We start from the raw sequence: 18,712 nt of genomic DNA, 5'->3' as shown, positions 1-18,712 counted from the left end.
TAATGACAAAAATGACAAAAATGACAAAAATGACAAAAATGACAAAAATGACAAAAATGACAAAATGACAAAAATGACAAAAATGACAAAAATGACAAAAATGACAAAAATGACAAAAATGACAAAAATGACAAAAAAAGACAAAAATGACAAAAATGACAAAAATGACAAAAATGACAAAAATGACAAAAATGACAAAAATGACAAAAATGACAAAAATGACAAAAATGACAAAAATGACCAAAATAAAATGACAAAAATGACAAAAATGACAAAAAATGACAAAAATGACAAAAATGACAAAAATGACAAAATGACAAAAATGACAAAAATGAAAATGCCAAAAATGACAAAAATGACAAAAATGACAAAAATGACAAAAATGACAAAAATGACAAAAATGACAAAAATGACAAAAATGACAAAAATGACAAAAATGACAAAAATGACAAAAATGACAAAAATGACAAAAATGACAAAATGACAAAAATGACAAAAATGACAAAAATGACAAAAATGACAAAAATGACAAAAATGACAAAAATGACAAAAATGACAAAAATGACAAAAATGACAAAAATGACAAAAATGACAAAAATGACAAAATGACAAAAATCGACCAAAAATGACCAAAAATGACAAAAATGACAAAAATGACAAAAATGACAAAAATGACAAAAATGACAAAAATGACAAAAATGACAAAAATGACAAAAATGACAAAATGACAAAAATGACAAAAATGACAAAAATGACAAAAATGACAAAAATGACAAAATGACAAAAATGACAAAAATGACAAAAATGACAAAAATGACAAAAATGACAAAAATGACAAAAATGACAAAAATGACAAAAATGACAAAAATGACAAAAATGACAAAAATGACAAAAATGACAAAAATGACAAAAATGACAAAATGACAAAAATGACAAAAATGACAAAAATGACAAAAATGACAAAAATGACAAAAATGACAAAATGACAAAAATGACAAAAATGACAAAAATGACAAAAATGACAAAAATGACAAAAATGACAAAAATGACAAAAATGACAAAAATGACAAAAATGACAAAAATGACAAAAATGACAAAATGACAAAAATGACAAAAATGACAAAAATGACAAAACAAAAATGACAAAAATGACAAAAATGACAAAAATGACAAAAATGACAAAAATGACAAAAATGACAAAAATGACAAAAATGACAAAAATGACAAAAATGACAAAAATGACAAAAATGACAAAAATGACAAAAATGACAAAAATGACAAAAATGACAAAAATGACAAAATGACAAAAATGACAAAAATGACAAAAATGACAAAAATGACAAAAATGACAAAAATGACAAAAATGACAAAAATGACAAAAATGACAAAAATGACAAAAATGACAAAAATGACAAAAATGACAAAAATGACAAAATGACAAAAATGACAAAAATGACAAAAATGACAAAAATGACAAAAATGACAAAAATGACAAAATGACAAAAATGACAAAAATGACAAAAATGACAAAAATGACAAAAATGACAAAAATGACAAAAATGACAAAAATGACAAAAATGACAAAAATGACAAAAATGACAAAAATGACAAAAATGACAAAAATGACAAAAATGACAAAAATGACAAAAATGACAAAAATGACAAAAATGACAAAAATGACAAAAATTACAAAAATTACAAAAATGACAAAAATGACAAAAATGACAAAATGACAAAAATGACAAAAATGACAAAAATGACAAAAATGACAAAAATGACAAAAATGACAAAAATGACAAAAATGACAAAAATGACAAAAATGACAAAATGACATAAATGACATAAATGACAAAAATGACAAAAATGACTAAAATGACAAAAATGACAAAAATGACAAAAATGACAAAAATGACAAAATGACAAAAATGACAAAAATGACAAAAATGACAAAAATGACAAAAATGACAAAAATGACAAAAATGACAAAAATGACAAAAATGACAAAAATGACAAAAATGACAAAAATGACAAAAATGACAAAAATGACAAAAATGACAAAAATGACAAAAATGACAAAAATGACAAAAATGACAAAAATGACAAAATGACAAAAATGACAAAAATGACAAAAATGACAAAAATGACAAAAATGACAAAAATGACAAAAATGACAAAAATGACAAAAATGACAAAAATGACAAAAATGACAAAAATGACAAAAATGACAAAAATGACAAAAATGACAAAAATGAGAAAAATGAGAAAAATGACAAAAATGACAAAAATGACAAAATGACAAAAATGACAAAAATGACAAAATGACAAAAATGACAAAAATGACAAAAATGACAAAAATGACAAAAATGACAAAAATGACAAAAATGACAAAAATGACAAAAATGACAAAAATGACAAAAATGACAAAAATGACAAAAATGACAAAAATGACAAAAATGACAAAAATGACAAAAATGACAAAAATGACAAAAATGACAAAAATGACAAAAATGACAAAAATGACAAAAATGACAAAAATGACAAAAATGACAAAAATGACAAAAATGACAAAAATGACAAAAATGACAAAAATGACAAAAATGACAAAAATGACCAAAAATGACAAAAATGACAAAAATGACAAAAATGACAAAAATGACAAAAATGACAAAAATGACAAAAAAGGACAAAAATGACAAAAATGACAAAAATGACAAAATGACAAAAATGACAAAAATGACAAAATGACAAAAGACATAATGACAAAAATGACAAAAATGACTAAAATGACAAAAATGACAAAAATGACAAAAATGACAAAAATGACAAAAATGACAAAAATGACAAAAATGACAAAAATGACAAAAATGACAAAAATGACAAAAATGACAAAAATGACAAAAATGACAAAAATGACAAAAATGACAAAAATGACAAAAATGACAAATTACAAAAATTACAAAAATGACAAAAATGACAAAAATGACAAAAATGACAAAAATGACAAAAATGACAAAAATGACAAAAATGACAAAAATGACAAAAATGACAAAAATGACAAAAATGACAAAAATGACAAAAATGACAAAAATGACAAAATGACAAAAATGACAAAAATGACAAAAATGACAAAAATGACAAAAATGACAAAAATGACAAAAATGACAAAAATGACAAAATGACAAATGACAAAAATGACAAAAATGACAAAAATGACAAAAATGACAAAAATGACAAAAATGACAAAAATGACAAAAATGACAAAAATGACAAAAATGACAAAAATGACAAAAATGACAAAAATGACAAAAATGACAAAAATGACAAAATGACAAAAATGACAAAAATGACAAAAATGACAAAAATGACAAAAATGACAAAAATGACAAAAATGACAAAAATGACAAAAATGACAAAAATGACAAAAATGACAAAAATGACAAAAATGACAAAAATGACAAAAATGACAAAAATGACAAAAATGACAAAAATGACAAAAATGACAAAAATGACAAAAATGACAAAAATGACAAAAATGACAAAAAAATGACAAAAATGACAAAAATGACAAAAAAATGACAAAAATGACAAAAATGACAAAAATGACAAAATGACAAAAATGACAAAAATGACAAAAATGACAAAAATGACAAAAATGACAAAAATGACAAAAATGACAAAAATGACAAAAATGACAAAAATGACAAAAATGACAAAAATGACAAAAATGACAAAAATGACAAAAATGACAAAAATGACAAAAATGACAAAAATGACAAAAATGACAAAAATGACAAAAATGACAAAAATGACAAAAATGACAAAAATGACAAAAATGACAAAAATGACAAAAATGACAAAAATGACAAAAATGACAAAAATGACAAAAATGACAAAAATGACAAAAATGACAAAAATGACAAAAATGACAAAAATGACAAAAATGACAAAAATGACAACAATGACAAAAATGACAAATATGACAAATATGACAAAAATGACAAAAATGACAAATATGACAAAAATGACAAAAATGACAAAAATGACAAAATGACAAAATGACAAAAATGACAAAAATGACAAAAATGACAAAAATGACAAAAATGACAAAAATGACAAAAATGACAAAAATGACAAAAATGACAAAATGACAAAAATGACAAAAATGACAAAAATGACAAAAATGACAAAAATGACAAAATGACAAAAATGACAAAAATGACAAAATGACAAAATGACAAAAATGACAAAAATGACAAAAATGACAAAAAGACAAAAATGACAAAAATGACAAAAATGACAAAAATGACAAAAATGACAAAATGACAAAAATGACAAAAATGACAAAAATGACAAAAATGACAAAAATGACAAAAATGACAAAAATGACAAAAATGACAAAAATGACAAAAATGACAAAATGACAAAAATGACAAAAATGACAAAATGACAAAAATGACAAAAATGACAAAAATGACAAAAATGACAAAAATGACAAAAATGACAAAAATTGACAAAAATGACAAAAATGACAAAAATGACAAAAATGACAAAAATGACAAAAATGACAAAAATGACAAAAATGACAAAAATGACAAAAATGACAAAAATGACAAAATGACAAAAATGACAAAAATGACAAAAATGACAAAAATGACAAAAATGACAAAAATGACAAAAATGACAAAAATGACAAAAATGACAAAAATGACAAAAATGACAAAAATGACAAAATGACAAAAATGACAAAAATGACAAAAATGACAAAAATGACAAAAATGACAAAAATGACAAAAATGACAAAAGACAAATGACAAAAATGACAAAAAATGACAAAAATGACAAAAATGACAAAAATGACAAAAATGACAAAAATGACAAAAATGACAAAAATGACAAAAATGACAAAAATGACAAAAATGACAAAAATGACAAAAATGACAAAAATGACAAAAATGACAAAAATGACAAAAATGACAAAAATGACAAAAATGACAAAAATGACAAAAATGACAAAAATGACAAAAATGACAAAAATGACAAAAATGACAAAAATGACAAAAATGACAAAAATGACAAAAATGACAAAAATGACAAAAATGACAAAAATGACAAAAATGACAAAAATGACAAAAATGACAAAAAATGACAAAAATGACAAAAATGACAAAAATGACAAAAAATGACAAAAATGACAAAAATGACAAAAATGACAAAAATGACAAAAATGACAAAAATGACAAAAATGACAAAAATGACAAAATGACAAAAATGACAAAAAATGACAAAAATGACAAAAATGACAAAAATGACAAAAAATGACAAAAATGACAAAAATGACAAAAATGACAAAAATGACAAAATGACAAAAATGACAAAAATGACAAAAATGACAAAATGACAAAAATGACAAAAATGACAAAAATGACAAAAATGACAAAAATGACAAAAATGACAAAAATGACAAAAATGACAAAAATGACAAAAATGACAAAAATGACAAAAATGACAAAATGACAAAAATGACAAAAATGACAAAAATGACAAAAATGACAAAAATGACAAAAATGACAAAAATGACAAAAATGACAAAAATGACAAAAATGACAAAAATGACAAAAATGACAAAAATGACAAAAATGACAAAAATGACAAAAATGACAAAAATGACAAAAATGACAAAAATGACAAAAATGACAAAAATGACAAAAATGACAAAAATGACAAAAATGACAAAAATGACAAAAATGACAAAAATGACAAAAATGACAAAAATGACAAAAATGACAAAAATGACAAAATGACAAAAATGACAAAAATGACAAAAATGACAAAAATGACAAAAATGACAAAAATGACAAAAATGACAAAAATGACAAAAATGACAAAAATGACAAAATGACAAAAATGACAAAAATGACAAAAAATGACAAAAATGACAAAAATGACAAAAATGACAAAAATGACAAAAATGACAAAAATGACAAAATGACAAATATGACAAAAATGACAAAAATGACAAATATGACAAAAATGACAAAAAGACAAAAATGACAAAAATGACAAAAATGACAAAAATGACAAAAATGACAAAAATGACAAAAATGACAAAAATGACAAAAATGACAAAAATGACAAAAATGACAAAAATGACAAAAATGACAAAAATGACAAAATGACAAAAATGACAAAAATGCAAAAATGACAAAAATGACAAAAATGACAAAATGACAAAAATGACAAAAATGACAAAAAGACAAAAATGACAAAAATGACAAAAATGACAAAAATGACAAAAATGACAAAAATGACAAAAATGACAAAAATGACAAAAATGACAAAAATGACAAAAATGACAAAAATGACAAAAAATGACAAAAATGACAAAATGACAAAAATGACAAAAATGACAAAAATGACAAAAATGACAAAAATGACAAAATGACAAAAATGACAAAATGACAAAAATGACAAAAATGACAAAAATGACAAAATGACAAAAATGACAAAAATGACAAAAATGACAAAAATGACAAAAATGACAAAAATGACAAAAATGACAAAAATGACAAAAATGACAAAAATGACAAAAATGACAAAAATGACAAAAATGACAAAAATGACAAAAATGACAAAAATGACAAAATGACAAAAATGACAAAAATGACAAAAATGACAAAATGACATAAATGACAAAAAATGACAAAAATGACAAAAATGACAAAAATGACAAAAATGACAAAAATGACAAAAATGACAAAAATGACAAAAATGACAAAAATGACAAAAATGACAAAAATGACAAAAATGACAAAAATGACAAAAATGACAAAAATGACAAAAATGACAAAAATGACAAAAATGACAAAAATGACAAAAATGACAAAAATGACAAAAAATGACAAAAATGACAAAAATGACAAAAATGACAAAAATGACAAAAATGACAAAAATGACAAAAATGACAAAAATGACAAAATGACAAAAATGACAAAAATGACAAAAATGACAAAAATGACAAAAATGACAAAAATGACAAAAATGACAAAATGACAAAAATGACAAAAATGACAAAAATGACAAAAATGACAAAAATGACAAAAATGACAAAAATGACAAAAATGACAAAAATGACAAAAATGACTAAATGACATAAATGACAAAAATGACAAAAATGACAAAAATGACAAAAATGACAAAAATGACAAAAATGACAAAAATGACAAAAATGACAAAAATGACAAAAATGACAAAAATGACAAAAATGACAAAAATGACAAAATGACAAAAATGACAAAAATGACAAAAATGACAAAAATGACAAAAATGACAAAAATGACAAAAATGACAAAAATTGACAAAAATGACAAAAATGACAAAAATGACAAAAATGACAAAAATGACAAAAATGACAAAAATGACAAAAATGACAAAAATGACAAAAATGACAAAAATGACAAAAATGACAAAAATGACAAAATGACAAAAATGACAAAAATGACAAAAATGACAAAAATGACAAAAATGACAAAAATGACAAAAATGACAAAAATGACAAAAATGACAAAAATGACAAAAATGACAAAAATGACAAAAATGACAAAAATTACAAAAATTACAAAAATTACAAAAATGACAAAAATGACAAAAATGACAAAAATGACAAAAATGACAAAAATGACAAAAATGACAAAAATGACAAAAATGACAAAAATGACAAAAATGACAAAAATGACAAAAATGACAAAAATGACAAAAATGACAAAAATGACAAAAATGACAAAAATGACAAAAATGACAAAAATGACAAAAATGACAAAAATGACAAAAATGACAAAAATGACAAAAATGACAAAAATGACAAAAATGACAAAAATGACAAAAATGACAAAAATGACTAAATGACATAAATGACAAAAATGACAAAAATGACAAAAATGACAAAAATGACAAAAATGACAAAAATGACAAAAATGACAAAAATGACAAAAATGACAAAAATGACAAAAATGACAAAAATGACAAAAATGACAAAAATGACAAAAATGACAAAAATGACAAAAATGACAAAAATGACAAAAATGACAAAAATGACAAAAATGACAAAAATGACAAAAATGACAAAAATGACAAAAATGACAAAAATGACAAAAATGACAAAAATGACAAAAATGACAAAAATGACAAAAATGACAAAAATGACAAAAATGACAAAAATGACAAAAATGACAAAAATGACAAAAATGACAAAAATGACAAAAATGACAAAAATGACAAAAATGACAAAAATGACAAAAATGACAAAAATGACAAAAATGACAAAAATGACAAAAATGACAAAAATGACAAAAATGACAAAAATGACAAAAATGACAAAAATGACAAAAATGACAAAAATGACAAAAATGACAAAAATTACAAAAATTACAAAAATTACAAAAATGACAAAAATGACAAAAATGACAAAAATGACAAAAATGACAAAAATGACAAAAATGACAAAAATGACAAAAATGACAAAAATGACAAAAATGACAAAAATGACAAAAATGACAAAAATGACAAAAATGACAAAAATGACAAAAATGACAAAAATGACAAAAATGACAAAAATGACAAAAATGACAAAAATGACAAAAATGACAAAAATGACAAAAATGACAAAAATGACAAAAATGACAAAAATGACAAAAATGACAAAAATGACAAAAATGACAAAAATGACAAAAATGACAAAAATGACAAATATGACAAAAATGACAAAAATGACAAAAATGACAAAAATGACAAAAATGACAAAAATGACAAAAATGACAAAAATGACAAAAATGACAAAAATGACAAAAATGACAAAAATGACAAAAATGACAAAAATGACAAAAATGACAAAAATGACAAAAAGACAAAAATGACAAAAATGACAAAAATGACAAAAATGACAAAAATGACAAAAATGACAAAAATGACAAAAATGACAAAAATGACAAAAATGACAAAAATGACAAAAATGACAAAAATGACAAAAATGACAAAAATGACAAAAATGACAAAAATGACAAAAATGACAAAAATGACAAAAATGACAAAAATGACAAAAATGACAAAAATGACAAAAATGACAAAAATGACAAAAATGACAAAAATGACAAAAATGACAAAAATGACAAAAATGACAAAAATGACAAAATGACATAAATGACAAAAATGACTAAAATGACAAAAATGACAAAAATGACAAAAATGACAAAAATGACAAAAATGACAAAAATGACAAAAATGACACTTTCTTGAAAAAAAAAAATTTTTTGAATCAAAAAAATTTTTTGAATCAAAATATTAAGCTTTTAACTTATAAACATATTTTAAGGTTTCGACCTTCTTTCCACATTTGTTTGCCGATTCAAAAAAAATCTTGGCATCCCTGCTTGGTCTAGGATGCACTTAGAACAGTGCAAAATGCATGGGCCCTGCCAGCAACCAACACCGAGAGAAATGCCTGTCTGTCGCTTCAACCGGCTTCGAAAGATAATGGCAAAGCACTTAAAATATCTGCTTCAGCCACCCGATCCTCCTTGGATGTCTTCTGCAGCCACAATGAACCACATTTACCTTGGGTGAAAAACACCCCCTTCCTTTAGAATTGATTCGGAGGGAAAACTGTGAATATTATTTCCCGGGCAACTATCAGTCTGTCAAAAGTTGATTCTAAACTCATTAATATTGCGCGCGCGAGGGAAGGTCTGGTCTGATCCTTAGACTAGTTATGGGTAGGACCCAGTTTGACGGTGTTGGTCTTGCGGTTTTCGAGCCTTCCAGCAATGATGGCAGCTTTCCAAAGCCGGCTGTCACAGAGTGGGCTGAAAAGTCAACAGATTTGAAGAACCCGTTCGGAAATTTGGGCTAGTTAATTCTCTGGAGTGTGTGTGCCGTCTATTGGTGTCAATTATAAGACGAAAGTTCCACTTTGGCTGGTGCAACGCGGATTTCGAAAAGTTGGTTCTGCTGAAAATGCAAACAAAAGTTCACAAAGTCATTGAATTAATGGCAAGACGATAAGAGGCAGAGAAATTTCGATTGTTTGGATTAATTTTGAACACTTTTTGGTTAGATTATTATAAATGAAACAGAAATCCCACGAAGGTTTGAATCTATTAAACTTTTTTTTTATAATATATCGTTTTGACTAAAATGAAGGTTGACTGCGAATTATTGGCTAAAATTAAAGTATTTGTAAATAATTGTTTATTTTTGGATTAAAATTCTGTTTTTTTTTGCGTAGATAGCTTCGTAGTTAGTCAATAAATCTATTTTTCCGATTTTTTTTTTCAACGGATTCATATTCCAGAATAGGGTTAACAAATAAAGTACTTAAGTGCATCAAAATGGCATGTTCTAAATCTGAGCATTATGGGTTTTAGAGTTTTTTTTTTAATCTAAACTGCTAGATTTTTTTTATTTCCTTCTCGTTAAAAACCTGTTCAAAACATCAAATAGATAACAGGTTTTGGTATGCATTGTATAGCATATTCTGACAGTTACTTCATAGAAATTCGTTATGGATTTGGCGTATAAAATTTAATGAGAATGATTATCTAGAGAAGACTCCTTCTTCAACCCTTTACTTTAAAGAGCCGGTGATTTGCGAAACTCATTCAATCGCCCGACAAAAGAAATTCCAACAGGCCAGCTAAAAAGTCGTTGAAACCACTCTTGGCCGGCCAGTTCAGTGAGTGACCATTACTTTTAACGGACCGACTTTTTTTTCTCAACATTCCATAAACATTTCCCTGGAAAGCCAGGCCACTTTAAACTAAAAAGTCATCTTCTTTTGGGGGAATTGGAACGATGAATCGGCTTGGGAAAGCTTGAAACACACACACCCAGAAAAAAACACCAGCAGCTCTTATCTACGATATGAAAATTCCAATCCCAGCCTCGTTATTATGAAAAGGTGAATATTGAAATTGAGCCAGAAGAAAAGGTAGAACCCCTGGAAGCAGAATCAACAGAGAAAAAACAAGCTGCCACACATAACTGGTCAAAGTCAAAAGGGTGTTCATGTAACAAGGCAAAAGGGGCAAAGAAAGCAAAGTAAAAAAAGCGCACATTCACCAGAGGACATGTTTCAATTTCCTTCAAGTAGGGGCCGGTAGAAAGTTTTTGCCCATCTCGAGTCCTAACCTCGGTACATACACAGCTTCACAAGTACAGAAGTGCGGAGGGGTTTTGATTATAAAAACGACCTTTGGTGATAATGGCCGTTTGCTTTCAGAAACTGAAAAGCAAACTAGCCACCAGATTCGTCCAGATAATAAGAGGGCTCTCGCACGGCAGCAGCGGTGGCTCCAGAGAGTGGGCTCCCCTAGTGAGCCGGTGATGGTGAGTGAATGGAAGAAGGAGTACTTTTGTGGCCCGAAGCATTCCGTAACTTCAATGAGCCCCCGATGATCAGTAGTGAGGGGAACCCTTTCTTTCCTGCTTTTTTTTTTTTTTTTGAGGCATTGAGATGGGAAATGAGGCATTTTTCCTCTCAGCTGGAGAATAGTTTTTGGGCTCTATTTCACCTCATCTATTGGGCCCAGGGCATCAGAGATAAAACTTTAGCAAATAGAGACTTGATAGAAAAGTGCAAATAGATGGAACTGATAAAAGATTAGAAAATCTTAAAACTTGCCTGGAGTAACAAATGGTTGACCCAAGAAATACAGTTTTGAAAAATGAACTATAAAAAACCAAAAATGCATGATTTTAAGTGTTTCAATAAAGCTTGAGTTATCATCATCCACAGCCCTCCCATTTGTTTGTTATCCCAGAAGGAAACACACCAATAATTCCTAGAAGCCCTTCAAAATTTATTGGCGACACAGAGAGAAACCGTTACTCACAGCTACACATTCACCAAATATTTACGACCTCCACTGGAATCGATATCATTCAGGTCACTTATCTATTGATTAGTCGGTCATTTTCACTGGGTAGTCCACCAATAAAGTTCTAAGCCGATCGTATACTTTTTGACTTATACCACGTTGTTCTATCCAAACCCTTCACAAACCTACAACTTTTTCGTTCCCCACTTCCAGAGAAAGGAACCACAATGTGTGTAGAGGTATTTAGTAAGTCGTTTATCTTTTACTACAAATAAAAATCAAACCTGAAGGGGAGGGAGCAGTCAATCGATGTTATTGGAAGAAGGGCCTCTTGACCGTCCTTCCTATACTTTGACTAATGGTGCCGCACTTTTATGTTCGAAGCCATTTGTTACTCGGTGGCGTTTGCTGACTGCAGACCTTACTCCTTCCAGTAGGACGAATTGTTTGTTTGTTTCACTAAGCGGTTAAAGTTCGGGTTTTAGAATGGGTCTTATATTTTAACACTTTCTTCCCTGATTCTTACCTCATTAACTAAATTAATATGATAGTGTTTAAGCCATTTAAATTAAAAAAAAAAGCCGATCTGTTCTTACTGCATCCAATGTACAGGCAAAAATTATGCCGTCTTGATGGATTCTGGCGTTTTGAGCATTGTTGGTATTTTTATGGTAAGATGTCATGAACCAAAAAAGTTTAAGTGGTTAAATATAATAAGGCTGCCAGAATTTTCAGCACGTTTCCAGGCCGAACAAATCCGGAAAGTTTTATATAAAAACCTTGCATAATCCGTGAATTTGGTTTTAAAATTGAAGACCAAAACTCCGGAAAATATCCGGCCAAATTTTGTCAAACCCAGAAATTATTAAAAAAAAAATCAAGAAAATTCAATAAAAAACAATTCTTGTTACAACTTATGGTCAGATTTTAAATCGTTCTTGCGGCTTCCAAAAACCTTTGATGGTTTTTTTTTTGCAAAACTTGCACACAAATTTCAATTTGGAGACATTATTAAAAAAATTAATAACGCAATTTTGCGTGTGTTTTATTTGCCAATTAAATTGAATAATTTTGGGCAAAATCCAGGACTCTTTAAATGAAACCCGGGCAACCGGACCGGGCCCGACTGTTCCCAAATTATGTTTTTAATATCCAGGCAAACTTGGTTAAAACCAGGCAATCTGGAAACCTTGGTATATTAGTTAAGCTTTCCAAATTTCCTTATTTTACTTGCCCGAAAATTTGATACAAAATTTATAAAGATCCGGTGGCCCGGTTGCCTGGATTTTGCCTGGTTTTATGCACTTAATTTGAAAAATCTAATAAAAAAGCTAAAAATGAATTATTATATTTTTGAATTTTTTCTAACTTAAACGTTTTATCAATCCTTATCAAAAGAATCATATTTGGTTTTTTTAGATGCCAAGAGCACAATTTGCTGATGATGTGTTTAAATAAAAAAAATTTCTTGTTTTCTAAGTCATTTTGAAAAAAAAAAGTTTTGATTTTCGAGGAAAAGCACTTGTGTTTTGATCAAATTAGCCCAAATGTTGCTCACATTTTGGATAGACAAATTGTAAAACAAATTTTCGGATAATGCCAGGTTTTCAGGAAAAATGTTCGGAAAACTGTCCGGCGTTCATACTTTTTTAAGGTCTTCGTTCCTACTTTCACTTTAGGGTTGCGTCACAAAACTTTGTCAACTTCATCGTTTCAACGTACTTCACAAAATTACCAGAACAATTTTAAATACAAATTAGACAGGATTAGGCTCCGGATTATTAAGTTGATCCTTATTCGGAAACTGATCCCGTTTTTGGTTCCATTCTTTATCCTAAACCTACCCCCACTCCGATTTGAAACTTGAAACATCCCGATTTCAATCCTAATCTCGGATCCTGAAGCAAAATCCTGAGTCCCAGATTCTGCTTTTGGACTCTTTTCCTAGATAATGATTTTGTAGAGGTTTATAGTTCAGTATTCCAAATTATGGTCTTTGATCAATGATCCAGAAATATTATACCCAATTCTGATTAAGGATTTTCATTATGGAACACAATTAGCAATTGTTCCTTAGCAATTGTTCCTAAAGTGAGATTGTGGATTTTCATGTTTATCCAGAACCGGGCTTCCAATGCTGAGTCCTCATATTAGTTCTTGTTCCCAGATTCTGAAAATTTATTCTGACTTAGAAATACGGGTCTCTAACAATATCTCATATATTGATTCCTGATCCACTTTGTTATACCTAATACTATTCCCAGATTCTGATCCTGAATCCAGATCTGAGATCAAAGAGCCTGTTTGCCGATCCTGATCCTGATCTAGGATTCGGGACTCTGTTCTCGATTTTTTTTTAACAAACACATACATATAAACCCTCAGTGAAACTTCAAGTTTATTTGAAGAGATCTTATTCAAACTTAACACGTACATATTTCAAGGACATGATGGCTAGCATCTAACAAATGCTAAAACCACCAGCTCACAGAAAGATTCTGATTCGGAAGCTGATCCCGATTTTAACTCCATTCATTATCCTAAACCTACTCCTGACTCCGATTTGAAACTAGATACGTATCTTGATCCCGATTTTAATCATATTCTCGGATCCTGAACCTGAATCCTGAGTCAAAAACCTGCTTTTTTACTCTGACCTAGATAATGATCTCGTAGACCATGGTTCATAGTTCAGTACTCCGAATCATTATCTTCGATCAATGATCCAGGATTATTGATCCCAATCCCGGATAAGAATTTTCATCACTCCCGCCTTTGACCCCGATGTTAAGTCCGCTAACCAGTTATTGCTCCTGGAATCAAGAATGCTGATCTCGGATTCAGATCCTGATCATAGATCCTGATTGCCGATTCTGATCCTGAGCCAGGATTCCAGACTCTGATCTCGAATTCTAGCTGATCCGGGGATTTTGACCCAGATTGCAATTTTGAACTTGAGCTCTGCTCTAGGAATCCGATCCTCATCCTTATTTGAATGTTAAAATACTTGTCCCAATCCTGATTCAACAATGCATCATTAATCTTAACGCCAAAGTTGATCCTGGATATAGATTCTTGATTCTAATCTTAACCGCGGATCCAGGACCCTCGATACTTATCCTGATCGTGCATTGAGATCCTGGATCATAATCACGTTAGTGATCTCGGAATTTGAATCTAATAGATCATGGGTCATGGTTCAGTATTCTGAGCCAAGATCTTTGATCAAAGATCCAGGATCGTTGACCTGATCATGAGAGAGGATTTTTACAACTCCCACCTTAGACCCTGCTGTTAAATCCTCGAATGGGTTCTTGCTTCCGGATTGTAATTATATTATGCTGATCTAGAAATACGGCTCACTAATTAGATTTCATATATTGAATCCTAATCCGACAAAATTATACCGAATTCTGATTTCGGATTCTGATCATGAATCCTGATCTGAGATCATAGATCCTGATTTTCCGATTCATATCCTGATTCAGGATTCCAGACGCTGATCTCGAATGATTGCTGATCCGGGGATTTTTATTCCAGATTGAGATTTCAAACCTCGGCTCTGCTCTAGGAAACCGATCCTAATCCTTATTTTGAATATGAAAATACTTAATCGCAATCCTGAATCTTGAATTTTGATCCCATCAATTTGAATATTTATCAAAAATCTATAATATAACTTGAAGTAGAAATTTGATTCTAGATCACATCTTAGATTCTGATCTTGATCCCGGATCATGGATTCTTGGTCCAAACCTTGATTCAGGATTCTTCATCCCAACCCTGAGTTTTTGATCTAGAACTTGGTCCTTGTCGTGTTTTTTTATCCTGAATTTAAATCCTGATCCAGAATCTCGGACCTTGATCTTGGATTCTTACTGATCCTTAACTGGGAATCTTATTTTGGACTCTAGGCCTGCATTTTGAACACTTGATCTGGGGTTCCGATCCATATCTTTAAATCTGATCCTGTGCCCTGAACGTTATTCTGAATACCTGATTATTATTTTGATTTTTGGACCCGAAATTGTTATCCTGCTTTTTGTTCCAAATCCTGGATTCTGGGTTAATCTATTTGTTAAACTCATTCTTTCATTTTAAGGTAAAATCATAAAAAAACAAATTCAATTTCCTTTAACTTTTTTGACATTACTGTTTGATAAAAAATAAACCATAACTTTAAGAAGCCCTCTTGCAGCTTCAGAAAGAGTACATCGATTCGATGATCAAGATCATTTTCGAAAGATTGATGAGAAATGCTACACTCTTAAAAAACTCGTCAGTTGCGCTAGTAGAGAAACTCATAATATTGGCTTATGGCGCACATAAATTCGTCAGATGAATACTAATTTTTATGAGAGGTTGTTCCTTTTTATAAGAGAATGTTATGGAAATAAGAATTGTAATGTTTGTAAAATAATTCAAGAAATTAAATGTAATTTTTTTTTGTTTCGATTAAAGTCGTTTTAACATCTTTATGTCATTCGCGACTTTTATAAACGATCTAGTTGGCGGACAGTCATTGAAAAACTTATCCTGTGATCCATGTTTACTCTTGATCTCGAACTTACGAACCTCGGCACAGGAGGCAATTGACTTGTCAACTGAGCTATATCACAAGCCATGTTAAAAAACTTTAATTTCAAAATTCGGCTTACATATTTCAAACTCCATCGTAATTACAATCAGCAGCACTTCAACACCCGGTTCCAACTAAGTTTTTACCAAACATCTGGGCTACCACCTTGTGATTTAAGCCGGTTGCCAGTTTACAAAAAAAATGAATTCAAACTTTCCATTCAGAAGATCGAAATAACATTTAACCTTCAATTAGCCAGTAAGGGTCATAAAGAACGGGATCACCTTTTTGTCTGTATCTTCAAAATCACAGATCCGATTTTCATAAATTTAACCATTTTGAAATCGCCCACATGATCGCTATCTATTTATGAAAAAATAAACTTACTTCAATTTTATAAATTAAGGCGAAAAACAAAATAACTAAAAAAATAGGGCGTTTTTGAACAAAGATCGTATCCGACCAGGTTGAAATAATGACATTTGAAAGTAAAATGGAAATGGTCTCTGATGTCATATTTTATAATTGAAAAAAAAAAACATCGACTTTCTTCTTGAAACCCCTTTTTTAGCGAATGATTAGCTTAAATTATTAAAATTGGGCCTATAAACTATTGAATTTATAAAAAAAAAACGTGAAAAACAAAGGATATGTCAAAAACCTATGTTTGAATATGAGAACTGTTTGTCATTGAATGTAATTAAATAGAATGAAAAATTTTTTCATCAAAATTCTTCATGATCCTCATGAAAATATAGTTATTCCTAATTTCATTGAAACATTTTTTTTAAATAATTTTTCAAATAATAAGCTGTGATTTGTAAAATTAAGCATTTTCATTACATCAAAATGAGCTTTCAATCTATCTTAGTTTATATCAATCAAGGGTGTTCAATATGACTTCAATAAAATGAGTTATCTTGGAAGCAAAACACCCGTTTTTTAAGGACTTTTTAGCTCTAAGGTCATTTTCTGAAGATCATAAAGCTCAAAACTCAAATTATAGTTTGGGATTATAGTTTGCATGCTATCTTGGTTAGTCAACAACATGGTTATAGCTTCTCGAGACTTTTCCCCTTTTATCCCTGGATACAGTAAGGGTCTCTGCTTATGATTCCATTCCCTTAGAAGTCTCATTGAGTGGTTATGATTGTGTTGCTTGGTAGCTAAGACGGACGTGTGGATTTTTTTTTTGCCACAACCGCGGCGCTGCCGTAAACCCAAGGTGGATTCAATACATACATACATCATAAAGCTCAAAACTTTAATTTTTAGATAGCATTTAAGAGTAAACACTAGGACAATTTCAAAATGGTTATGTTTATGAAAATCGGTTCAGAAAAAATATTGTTTTGTAACTGATTTTATAACCAAAACAATAATCCGGATCTCTATGACCCAAACTAGCTTATCTTAATTTTTTTTGGCTGGATGACTCTGGTAACCTTATTCAAAAATTCAAAAATGAGAAGTTGTAGAGCTTGTCATTTAGTGAAAGGTAAGAAAATTTCTTGTTTCTTTTTCATCCTATCTTTTCCTGAGATAGCGTTTCGAGAAAATACAGTTCGAGTTATAAAAACAATTATCACGGAAGGTTAACTACTAAAAAAAATTAATAACTCCACACCGCTTTGTATGACGATGAAGAAACAGACTGATGGAATGAATGTGTTCAATATTTTTCACAACTACGCCTCTTGTGTTTTTCAAAAAATTTCCTCTGAAAATTGCAAGAATTTCATCAAACTCTTATGAAAAACAATTAAGAACTCCAAACGTCAGTTTATTAGACGCATCTTATGAAAATTATAATAGGTAAGTATTTGTCTGAGTGATTATTAAAAAACCATAAAGGTTATTTTCAGAACGTGGATATTCTGAGCCACTCAAAAACTGAACTGTTGCATGTTCCACAAAAAAAATCTTGATTTTTTTAAGAAAATCTTTCGTTTTTTTTCATGCTACCATAACAGTATTTTGAATTCGTTTTGGGTATTTATTGCATAGACAAAGGCACTAAGTAGTTGCCTTCAAAATTTATGTCAACGTCTGGAAGATCCCTTTCTGAAATCTTTGTATTCAAGTTAATGGTTGGATTGAATAAGTTCAATCCTTCAATCCACTTTAAAATGATTTTATTTAATTTGATAAGTGATATTTTTCTATTAGTAAAAAAATATCACTTATCAAATTAAATTAAATCTCTAACGGAAAATCCAGATTAACATTGTAGATATTCGTAATCCTATCCGTTGGAATCCATCCT

General features: G+C 28.9%; 1 protein-coding gene across 3 annotated transcripts in view; it reads left to right on the top strand.

The window, feature by feature from the left end:
- LOC129750611 (RNA-binding protein Musashi homolog Rbp6-like) overlaps positions 1 to 18,712 on the top strand; it is a 1,283,036-nt gene that overhangs the window by 661,138 nt on the left and 603,186 nt on the right. The window lies entirely within an intron of this gene.

The sequence above is a fragment of the Uranotaenia lowii genome, chromosome 3 (assembly GCF_029784155.1).
Source record: "Uranotaenia lowii strain MFRU-FL chromosome 3, ASM2978415v1, whole genome shotgun sequence".
Taxonomy (NCBI): Eukaryota; Metazoa; Arthropoda; class Insecta; order Diptera; family Culicidae; genus Uranotaenia; species Uranotaenia lowii.
The sequence above is the reverse complement of the archived record's forward strand: the minus strand, read 5'-3'. Positions and strand labels throughout refer to the sequence as shown.